Consider the following 12,306-nt stretch of genomic DNA (forward strand, 5'->3'; position numbering starts at 1 on the left):
ACACCAGATCATGCCTACTGATCTCACACAATATCCAAATGTCGGCTGCATACCCCTAGACATCAGACAAGCTTTTGATACATTGTCATGGGACTATATGTTCAGGACCATTGCATGCTTAGGTTTACCCCCTGAATACGTACAATAGGTAAAGCACTATATGCGGCGCCAACTGCAAGAGTCCGAACCGGGAAGCTTATCTAAGGGAATATGGCATCCCCAGGGGTACGCGACAAGGCTGCCCCCTGTCCCCGATATTATTTGTTTTAGCACTGGAGCCACTGGCACTCCGTATACGGCGAGAGGCCGCACGGTGCGATATCCCTATAGGCACCTTAAAACACCTGGTGTCGGCATATGCAGATGATCTTATCTTATATGTGGCGGACCTGTTGGAGGGACTGGGCTCGCTTTCCCGTATCTTTGCTGAGTTTGAAATGATTTCAGGCTTATCCATCAATGAATCGAAGTCCAATGCCTTTTTCTTTCACGAACAAACACACCCTGACTGCATTACTTTCGGAGAGATCTTACTGCCAGTGGCCCCACATACCTTTAAATACCTTTGCATTAATGTGTATCATTCGCAGGCAGACATGTTGGAGGGCAACTTGGGCAAAGGCTATTCGGGGCATACTTAAGCAGGTAGCTTTCTGGACCACGTTACCAATATCTGCTATTGGCCGTGTGGCTTTATCTAAGATGGTGGTACTTCCCCATCTTTTGTATTATTTCACAAACTTGTCATTGTTAATACCCACAACAATTTTTAATACACTAGACACTATCCTGATCGATTTATTATATGGGATGGGCCAACGCCGAATAAGCCTTAGGAAACTACAAATCAATACACGGGAAGGCAGACTGGGGGCGCCAGACTTCAGGGCTTATTACTATGCCTGTCAAGCACAGTGGCTGTCCTATTGGACAGCAGAACGTAACTTACAGGAAGTTGATTACAGTTCCATGTCGAACAGGGAATGCTCCATGCTTTACTATTGCTCCACAGTAGACCACACCAGGCGCTGCCGGGCCTCCTCAAGACGGCGCTGCAGTGCTGGGGAAGGGCGCTGCAATATACTTCTAAAGATAGATATGCCGCTAACATTCCATTGGTAAGAATACCATAGGCAAGCTGCAAGCCAACACAAAGGGTACTTGGACCCTGGATGATGTAGGTGTGGAGAACATTGGGGCTTTTTTGGGGGATGGGACACTTATGGACTACGGCACTTTCATACAAGCCACAGGAGCTCCTGCCACACTGTACATGACGCATGACGCCCTACTGCAAAATATTAAAAAACAATGGGCCCCACGGCGGGAGTAACCCCAGACAAAGTTAGTTAAATGTCTGTATTACATGGAATGTGGCAGCCACCTTATTAAATGGTTATACCTCAGTATCCGGGCACATGCCCAAATCCCGCTGGATGCGACGCGGGCACAATGGGTGGCTGATGTGGGACGGAACTTAACGGACAGGGAATGGAGGGACATATTGGAGTATCCATGGAAAATACCACGCAATGGCAAGTTCAAGTTTATTCAATGTATGTTTATATACAGAGCTTACTTGACACTGCAGAGGCTACACAGAATATACCCGGAAACAGAACACTACTGCCCCCGGTGTAAATTGCCTGAAGCAGATCTCCTCTATATGATGTGGTTGTGTGTTTGCCTTGGTGAGTTTTGGAGGGAGGTTATACGTATGTTGGGAGACATAACACGCCTGCCCATGGGGAATACAGCTGTAGAATGCATGTTTGGTATTCACAAACGGGCGAAGACACAAAAGGTTCAACATCGTTTTCTGGACTTGGCGCTTATAGTTGCATAAAGGTCCATCACCATGCGCCGGAAGTCAGCCAGAGCCACCACCCTAGGTGTGTGGCATACTGAAATGATTCGATGGGCGGGAGCTGAAAGCGCAGCCCTGCGTAGAGAGGAGGCCCGTGGTCTACAGAAACATCCAATCTCCTTGGAATGGGATGCAATGGTGGAAGCATATAGAAACATCAGCCTGAATGCTGCTTCAAACATTCCAAACACTCAATAGTAACTGAAATCATATAATACTATGCGTAGCAACCCCCGAAGGTAATAGACAAAGCAGTGGGATCAGAAATTGGACACAGAGAAATCCAACTAACTGGAGACGTTTAATAGATTTCCACACTACATAGTTAAAGCCGGAGCCGGGTGGGGGCAGGTGTTATAAAGAAGGTGGGGGGCGGGGTTATTGGCTACTGATTTGTTAGGAGTATTCTGATAAATGTGCTGTGCATCCTAGAGGGAGAATTTAATTAGGGGTGGGCGGAATTTGCGAAATCCACTTTTGCAAATTATCGCGAAAATGTTAAAAATTATCGAAAACACGCGGAAATATCGCGAAGATGCGGAAGTTTTTTTCCCGCATGTTCGCGAGATTTTCTGCATGGTTGCGGCTCGCCAACTTACCCATGTGGTTGCTCGCGGGCACGGCCATCTTGTTTTCAGTTGTCTCGCGGTGCATGATCGCGAGAAGAAAGACGTGATCGCGCGACGCATGACGTCACTGCGGGCGCGAACTGTCGCGAGACAGCGCAAATGGCTAAAAACAATACAACATCTCATGGAGAACGCGACCGGATCAAGAAAACTTGTCGGCTAACGCAGGGATTCAGGTAAGGCGATCGCGCGCGCGAGAGAATGTATTATTTTACAGCGCGAGCAAGAAACAAATTATCGCCAAGCTGCGGAATTCAGAAATTTTGACATTTTCGCGCTCTCCGCGGCACGAGAAAATGTCAAATTATCGCAATTTCCGCGAACGGAACGAAATTTTCACCCAGGCCTAAATTTAATGCACAGAAATAAATGTTGGCTGGAATCCCTTAGGATGATCACGATGATGGCTATGTAACATATTGGATACAGCCTTATACAGCACAGAATTAAGGAGATGTACATGCAGATGCGCGCAATATGTGTTTTTTTATTGTATGGTAAACAACAAAAATGAAAACCCAATAAAGTTTGTTTGAAAAAAAGCTATAAGGTCCCTGTAAACTTCATTTTTTAGTGAATTTTATTTCTAAGGATTTTTAATCCTATTTCTTAACTATAACGTCACTGTAACCTTTGTTTTTTTGGTAAAGTGTTTTTTAAATGCTATTTCCTAACTATACCATAACTGTAACCTTAGTTTTTTTCAGTGAAAAGTCACCAGTAGGTAGGTATAATTAGGACCATCTTTCAATATGAAAAGCGTTTTTTGACTTGCCTCTATCTTTGGTGTTAGTTGATGAATCTTCACAAAAATGTTTCCCATAAATTTGACGCTCACTTCAGCAGCTGTCTGGAAATTTTCGGGTGATTTGTCAAGTAGGGTAGAGAAAAAGAGGGGTCCCAAACCGCATTTTACAAATGTTAATTCACCTAGGGATTATGACATGACTACAGCCCGAACCATTGGATGGAATTACATAAGTGATGTCATTTGAAATATTAAAGGTGATGTCATCAGTGATATCACTGACCACATCATGATTGAAGTAATATGTGAGAGCATAGGCAGTGCAATATGGGGGCATAAATAAATGCTGAATTTCACTGGGTTTGTACAGGTGAAATTTGAGCCTAACTTTAACATCTCTGTCGGCTTTGCTTTTTTCAATGAATCTCTAAGGTTTTTTAAATTCTATTTCCTAACTATAACGTATCTGTAACCTTTGTTTTTTCCAGTGAATTTCTACTTCTTTTTTAATGTGAAGTAAGATGCCCATCATGATGCACAGTAGGGTTGGGGTTAAACGCAGGGTCTGGCCTGGCATTGTGCTGCTCCACCCGAGCTTGCTGCGCCTGCGCCCCTTCTCCTTGCCATAATTTTCCATGACCCTGTTTGCTCATTATAGCTGTGTGTGGCTATTGTTCTGACACTACCATTCCTGCCTGCCCTAAATAGCTAGCTTGCTGCCCCATCCACCTCCTCCCTACCCTCTGTTTTATGAGTCCATGCACCAGCCCATCTCTCCTGCCCTGCATGGTCTGCTGTGCTGCCACTGCCACTGCCTTCCATTTAGCTCGATATCTCTGCCCACTCCTCCTTCCTTCCGTTCCCCAATTCTATTCAGCATCATTGTCCTTCTGCTTAGCCTCTGTGCTTAGCTTGCTGCCTCTACTCTCCTTCCCCCTGTCCTCCAATGTCTGTGTGCATGCCCCTGCTCCCTCCTTTCTACCCACCATATTCCATGGACCTGCCACCCTCCTATCTACTCTGAGTGTTCTGTTGAGCTTCCACTGCCCCTCCCACCTGCCTAGCATGGTCATATGGCAGCCACCTGTCTGTGCCACCTTCAACCTGCCTGTCCGAATTCCATATCCATATCCCCTCCCACCTGTCCTTCATGGTCCATTTTGCTGCCTCTCTCTTCTGACCTCCATGCTCTGTTGTGCTGCAACTGCTCCTCCTGTCTGCCCTGCATGGTCTGTTGTGAAGCCCCTTCCCTTGCCTTCTTTTGTCTGTATCCAATCCCTCCCCCTCCCTTCTGTCCTCCATGGTCTTTTGTGCATGCCACTGCCCCCTCCCTCTTGCCTACCATGGCTGTTGTGCTGTCTCTAACCCACCTGCTTGCCATGTACGGACCTCTGTGCTGCCACAGCCCCTCTCCCCTGCTAATGTGTGGTCATCTTGCTGCCTCTAACCCTCTCCCACCTTCCCTCCATGGTGTTTGTGTATGCCATTATAGTCTCATTGTTGCCCTCAATGTTGTTATGCTTCCAGTGCCCATCTCACCTGCCTTCCATGATCAGCTTGCTAATCCTGCCCCCTTACCCCCTGCCCTCAGTTTTCCATGTGCAGACCCCTATCGCCTTCCTCCTGTCTTGTTTGGTCTGCTGTTGTTCCCTTGCCCCCTCCCTCCTGTCCTTCATGGTCAGTTATGCTGCAACTGCCATGCTCAGCTTGCTGCTCTTGCCTCTTTCCCCTCTGCTCTCAGTTGTCCATGTACATGGCCCTGTTCCCTCCTCATTGCTTTCCATGGTCTGTTTGCTGCAGTGCTATTCCGCTTGCCCTGTTTGATGTATTGTGCTGCTGAAACCCCTGAAGCCTGCCCTGTAAGGTTAGTTTGGTGCCCCTGCCCATCTTCCTCCTGCTCTCTGTTATCCAAGTCTGTGACCCTACCCCATTCCTCCTGTCCTCCAACCTACCAAACTTGCCAACATTTAAAACTTGGTAAGAGGGAGATTAAGAAAAACAAAATAGAGAATTGATTTTCCCCATTGACTTACATTGAAAAAGAGGAGATTTTAGGGAGGAGACAAAAGAAAATAAAGGCCTTTTGGGCTTAAAAACATCAGGAGTCTCCTGCCGGAATCGGGTCAGTTGGCATGTATGGTTGTACTGCCACTGCCTCTTCCTTCTGCCCTCAATGGTCTTTTATATTGCTGCAGCCTCTCTTGCCTGTACTGCATGGTTAGTTTGCTTAATTTTCATATGGCTGAATTTACAGAAAATATGCTCTCATTTTAGCTTCTGGAGCACCTTCCATAATCTCTATGGGGAAATCATGAGAAAACAATTTTCTCTCAAATATGAATCTCGAAATTCCAGCAGAAGGCACTTCCACAGGGTAAAAGCACCATAGAAGACACCACAGTTCCTAAAATGTGTGTGGTACCATCAACAAATGATTTATATTGTAACTAAATTCTGTTATCACCCTCTATACGTTCTCCTTTTTGTGACCCTCAAAATCTGCCATTCACTTGAATGCATTTCAATAGGGTGCTATCATGTATATTGGTCCCGAGATGGCTGTCAACACTTCCTGGTTGATGTGTTGGTAGCCAATCAAATTTAAGTATGACTTCAGTATGATATTGGGTTTCCCAGATATTTATATTTTTCAAACCAAAATTTCTCTGAAACTTTTGAACGGATTTACAACAAATTACAAAAAGCACGCTTTCTGAACCAACCTCTAGCTTTCTGTCAAATTTGGTGTAATTCCGTTCAGAGGTTCGGGCTGTAAACGTGTTCAAAAAATGAAAAATTCCGATAGACATAACATGGGGAAATCGTGTTTTGGAACCCCCTTTTTTCTCGGCCCTCGCTTAACAAATCAGCCTGAAACTTTCAGCACAGCACCTGAACTACAAAAGGGAAGTTTTGTGAAAATGTTTTGAAGTTTCATCAAGCAGCGCCAATGTTATTGGTAAGACAAAAAACGCTTTTCTTATGGAAACGTTGGCGATAGTACATTGCTGGCCCTCTAGAAAAGTTCCAAGGGAAAAAAGGAAGCCAGTGGCACACCACAGGTTCCCAATCCTCTTGTTTATTTTGCCCTAAGGTGCCAACAAAAAGATCAACGCAGTTCAGTCATAGCCCTCAAGAGTTATATATATAACTTTTGTATGTTAGGTGGGATTTTTTATAATTTAATACTTAAGAAAAATGGTTTTATTTAATTTAGTGTATTTAAAATCATTCAATATTTAATTCAAAATTAATATAATTTTACTGTAGCATATTCTATATTTTGTTCTACATTTGAAATATAATAAATATGTTACATTTATTTATATTCATTTTAACTAAAAATTATTGTTAACATTTAAAAAAAGTTTATTAAGCTTTTAAATTACTGCCTATGCTGGAGGGGATGCGGGCAGATAGGAACCTTGACCCATCTGCTTTGGGACAGCGAGAGTGTCCAGCCATACTGGACTCAGGTGCTCGACGAGGTTGATAAGCACTTTGACACTATGATCCCGCGCTTCCCGGCGTACACCCTGTTGGGCCTCCCAAACCCTGTGACATACCCACTCAAATCACGTAGGGGACGGCAGATTGCCATAGCGTTGGGTTCAACGGTGCAGAATATACTTACTCATTTGCGCACTACCAACATCCCAACGTTTACGGGCTGGCTATATCGATTGTGGCATGTCCTAGGGATGGAAAAACTTACCCTAACGCTAGCCGGAGAGGGTTCCAAATATGGGGAACTGTGGAGGCCCTTTCTAGCATTGTTGTCCTCTGAGTTCAGAGAAGTCACTTGTCCTCGCTACTTGCGCCTGCTGCGGCTGTCTGAGGGGCGGGCGGAGGGGTAGGGCCTGAGAGGGGCAGAGACCACGGGGTAAGAGGGACAGATGGAATCGGAGGGGGGGAGGGAGAGGGTTAGGGAAGGGGTGGAGGGAGTTGCTTTGTTATAAAAGTTTGCTCCATAACTTCTAGCGGGGATCACAAGGGCATCTCCGGGTTGGTCCACGTGCAGTTTGGGCTGCGGCAGAGAAGGGTGGGGATAGTCCCTCTCCCTGAGACTGAGCAAGGGGTTCCTCGCTAGCGGGGGTTGGGGCCTGTTTGTATGATTTGCTAAAAATGCCAATAAAAGATTTAAACCATAAATTACTGCCTATACTTTACCACAGGAATATCCCCACCCCAGTTGTAGAATTCTGCGCCTAGGTGTGAAAAGTTACAAGTATTAACTTTACACTTGGAAATCAGGCTCCCACCCCTGAATACAGGAGCGTGATGCATGTAAATCTACACTTTTCAGTTACTTTGCACTCATAAATGTTGAATAACCACAAGTATTAACCCCTTGCGCGCTCATGATGGAACCACGCCGTCATGAGCCACGGGCGGCGTGTGCTCATGACGGCGTGGTTCCGTCATGCTGCGGCCGTTGGCGGCCGCTCCACCCACGCAGCTCTAATTCCCTGCCTGTGCGGGCGAATTAGAGAGTGGGCGGAGTCGCAACAGAACCACACCGTCATGTAAATGTAAATGTGAATGTAAATGTATGTGTCTTGTAAAGCGCACTGCTGCCCTGAGGCGTCCTGGCGCTGTAGACCGCTGGGGAACCCGTCCTGGTTATACCTGTGAGATGGTCCCTCCAGGGTATCTCCAAGGTGAAACCAGGCATCCCCGGCAAATGTGGGGGGCCGTTGTGGAGATGAGGCAAGCTAATGCCCAGAGTCGCCGAGTGTGATCCCTGCTTAGAGTAGGCACCGAAGCGAGAATTATCGAGTCCGCTGGCCCTGGTCCACGACCCTGCCGCGTAGGGGATTGAACCCTGGTCCCGGGCCATCCTCTGCTTCTGGGTCTGCTTCCTCTAACCAGTGAGCCACACCTCTCAACACACAGCACAGCTCGCCCGTGACTCATGACGGCGTGGTTCCGTCATGAGCATGGCGGTGCCGCGCTCACCCCTCACCCCCCCAGCGCTGCGGCGGAATTCGCGCCGCAGCGAAGGGGTTAAAGAAACCCATAAGTGTAAGAATAAACATACTTGTGTAGATTTACTCATTGTAAATTTACCTTTGCAAAAAGCCCCCATTATGTTAAAAAGCTATATTTAAATCTGTCAAATCCCCTTAAAAGTATTGATTTTGATTTGTTTTCCATAGATTTCTATGTGAAAGTAGACAATGAGCAAAACTATAACTGAAATATTGTTAACAAATCACTTGGTAACGTCACACATTTTCTTGCAGTGGGCGATTAATTCTGACTTTTAACAGTGCTGCATGTGGCTTTACACTGAAACAGAAATACAACTATTATACTCTCTGTACAATATTCTTGTCAGCTCTTCTGTTTGCAGGAGCAAATATCAGATCTTGAACTGACACCTTGGTTTTGCTGTCTAAACTTGTTATTCGCAGGCTCTGACTTTCAGACCACTGCTAGCCTTGATTGCCATTCACACTCATTCGAACAGGCTGATATTTGTACAAGTCTTCATTTTCACCTTTCTGGTTCATCCCTAATGGATCCAACCCCATCAAATGATGCCCCTGAGATTTTAACTAGCACAGTTGTCTGTTCTGTGAATCGAATACAAAGTGAAGAACATATTTTCCAGAATGGTTCATTTTATAACAGATATCTGCAGCTTCCAAAAGGTATAACAGAGCAAATTATGTCTTTTCTCATACCAATTCAAATATTAAATATATCTCTATTCAGTGTTTTAAAAATTAAAACAAAATGTTGTTATAAAGTGCTCTTGGGATTTAGTGTTCCTTTTTCTATGGTTTCTGACAACTTCATCATATATTCTGATGCTGTTAATTTTATACTGATCATTATGTGGTGCGGATTCCCACTGCTTCTGCAGAATACCCAAGCCATATGCTTTAAATATGTCTCCAACACCAATGGCATGAATGTTATAAAAATGTGTATGGCCCCATGTGCATGCCACAATTGCCACTGTGCGTAGCAGCTACTATTATAAAGGGCCGGATTCATAAGAGCAACTGTGGTTGTAAATTACGATTATGATGCCATACATAATAATGCTATAATAATAATATATTACTAGGTAAGAAAAAGGGTCTGAGGGAAGTTTACAGACCTGCGCGGTTAAATCCCCTAACCGTATATAACAGCAACATAGAATCCGCAGGTCCTTAAGAGGAAAATATATACAGACGAGTAAGCAGTACAACTCCAGAGGAGAACACAAAAAAGGGGAGTCTCATTTAAGAGGACAGAATCCCATCACCCACCGAAGTGGCATGCTTCATCATTTGGGATCTCCTCTTGGCTGCAACCTTGTGCAGCCAAGGAGCTACAACTCCCTGCTAGTGTAAAGAAGGAGCTCGCTTTTTTGGGGGGTAATCCGGGACTAGATCACCTAAGATCGATGGAGCATTAACCAGTGTATTGAGAGTGCATGGTGCAGTGTATAGAATAAGTGCATATAAAATTGGCTACCAGAAGAACATGAAGTATATTAAGTATGTCGTGGTGTCAAAGGTTAAAAAGCAGTGAGGGCACGATCTGAATAAATGTGAGAGCACACTAGTGAAAAGGTCAAATGGCCAAAGTCACTCTCTGACAGCCTTTTCATGTCGGACAGGCCAACTCAGAAAGGCTGTTGGACATCGACATCGTAATCGGGAGGTTGAAAACATTGTCTATAGAGATGTATGATGTAGTGACAATAATTCTTCGAGAGCCAGTCAGGACCGCGTGGTTTCCCTTCCGACCGCAAACATAGTAATCAGTCAGGCAGATTGTTAACCGACCGAGTCGGTCGGAAGGGTTCTGACACGGTTGAGGAGATTCCGACTGTTGGGAGGAGACTTTCCGTCCGACATGGTAATCGGCCCCTTAATGTTTTAACATATTTTATGCTTTATGCTGATTTCTCCAAATTAAAACTCATCCTCCACAAAAAAAGAAATAAAAGAAATGGACATCATCTTACTTAAAGTGCAAAAAAGAGCACCTCAAATGAAAGCACACAACTAAACTTAAACTGAAAATAATGCTTTAGCATATTTAAAAAAGTAAAATAAAATAAATAAATAAAATAAATAAATGCCTAACTTCATTTTACCAATGCAGCTAACAGATCTTTCCTCCCCAAAAACACTGCAACAAAAGAAAACTGTGCCAAAAACAATTCAAAACAGACTTACAAAGTAAATTTACAGCAAATACAAAGTAAAGACAACCATCTAGATTGTAAGTCAAAATATGGATCTGAAATGAGAAAATGTTAAAATAAATATAACATCACACATTGTTTTGGAAAAAAATGATATTTTCTGTATTCTAATCCCCACAGATAAATCGTTGGAAGCAAAATATATCAACACCTAAAAAGGGAAGCTGTATTAAATTATAGAGAATATACTTATAAGAAGGAGAGTACCACCAAAGAGAAATTACAGTGGAAAGGCTCGAAATATTATTCAAATGTATGCCATGGCAGGGCTACCACTAAAAAAAATGGATGACATTAGGGAACATAATCATCTAAAAATAGAAACAGAACACAGAATTGTTTTACAGTACCTAAAAGAGGACAGTAAGAGCCCACATGAGCCATTATGTTCTGTACTTAGAATGTTTATTCTAAAAGTTCTTGGACAAGCAATAGCCCTACTCCATTGCTTACCAACTCTAAAATGAGCCATTGCCAGAATACATAAAAACAACTAGCAAATAACAGATTCACTTAAAAAATATCAAGATATAGACATATCCTAAGGTTTCCTAACACTTACTTATCAAACATAAAAGAGACACCTTTATCATATATAGCAACCTCAAATAATGATAAAAGAATAATAATTTTCAGTATGAACAACAATTTACTAACCTTAATGCAATGTAAGGCCTGAATGATGGATGGCACTTTTAAGTTGTGCCCTCTACCATTCAAAACAAAGTACATGGCCATAATCATGATCAAAATACAAACATCCTATTAGAGAGTGCACTTTTACATAACAGGCAAAGTGCATCATAGAATGAAATGCTAACACATATAAAAAAACAAATTAACAACTGTAGCCTATAAGAAATCATCATAGATTTAGAACTGGCAATTGTTTTAAACATACATAAACTCAACCTAAACACTGAAATTCAGGAGTGCTATCATCTCTTTAACCAGAGCATATGAGCATGTGGGGGCATCCACAAAATTATACTCTGAGCATAGAATAGGCAAATAACCTAGAATTTCCAGAGGAAATAATAAAGATAGTAACTTTAGCATAAGTTTATCAAAAGTCACTAAACATTATGATGTACTAATTGTTTCCCTCTATTACAACATGAAAAAACTAGCTCCACTAATGGATTATTTTGAGGATGCTTGGATTGGTTGCTTGCACCTTTAAGGCCACAGACGCCAACTTAAGTATTGTATTTCATGTTGGAAAGTCTATGATAGACTCATGTCTTTGAAAGCATAGCTAAATAGCACAGTGGAAAGGTGGAACAATTCTTTCCAAGGAACACTTAGAATTAACCATCCTATAGTCTACCAATTCCTACAAGTACTAAAAAAGGGCAAATCAATAAGGAGCAAAGAATGGAACAATCCCTAACCCAGCTCAAATCAAACATTTCCAAATAAACTAACCAAGCATGTGAACTTCTAGCATTCAAAGTAACTCTCTAGAAACCCGGGCCTGCCATAGCTATACTCAATAGAAAGAATCCAACTTAATAATAGTACACTTAACAACAACATCATTTATCTTTCCTAAAACACACACACTCAAAATTATTAATATTTATTTCTAAATATTATTAAAGCAAATTTAAAATACCAACAAACTTAAAATTCCAACCTGAATAAAAATGCATTCAAGTGACAGAAAAATGTATTGATTTAATTTATAAAAAATAAACATGCAATCCAAAATAACCAACCTTATTTTAAATAAAGAAACACTTTTCTCTTGCCTAATAAAATATGGTCTCACCATAAATATTATGTATATAGACAATGCATAAATAAGCAAAAGTTCAAAAAAATGAACAATGGCCACAATGACATT

Source organism: Triturus cristatus, chromosome 2_1 (assembly GCF_964204655.1).
Source record: "Triturus cristatus chromosome 2_1, aTriCri1.1, whole genome shotgun sequence".
Lineage (NCBI taxonomy): Eukaryota > Metazoa > Chordata > Amphibia > Caudata > Salamandridae > Triturus > Triturus cristatus.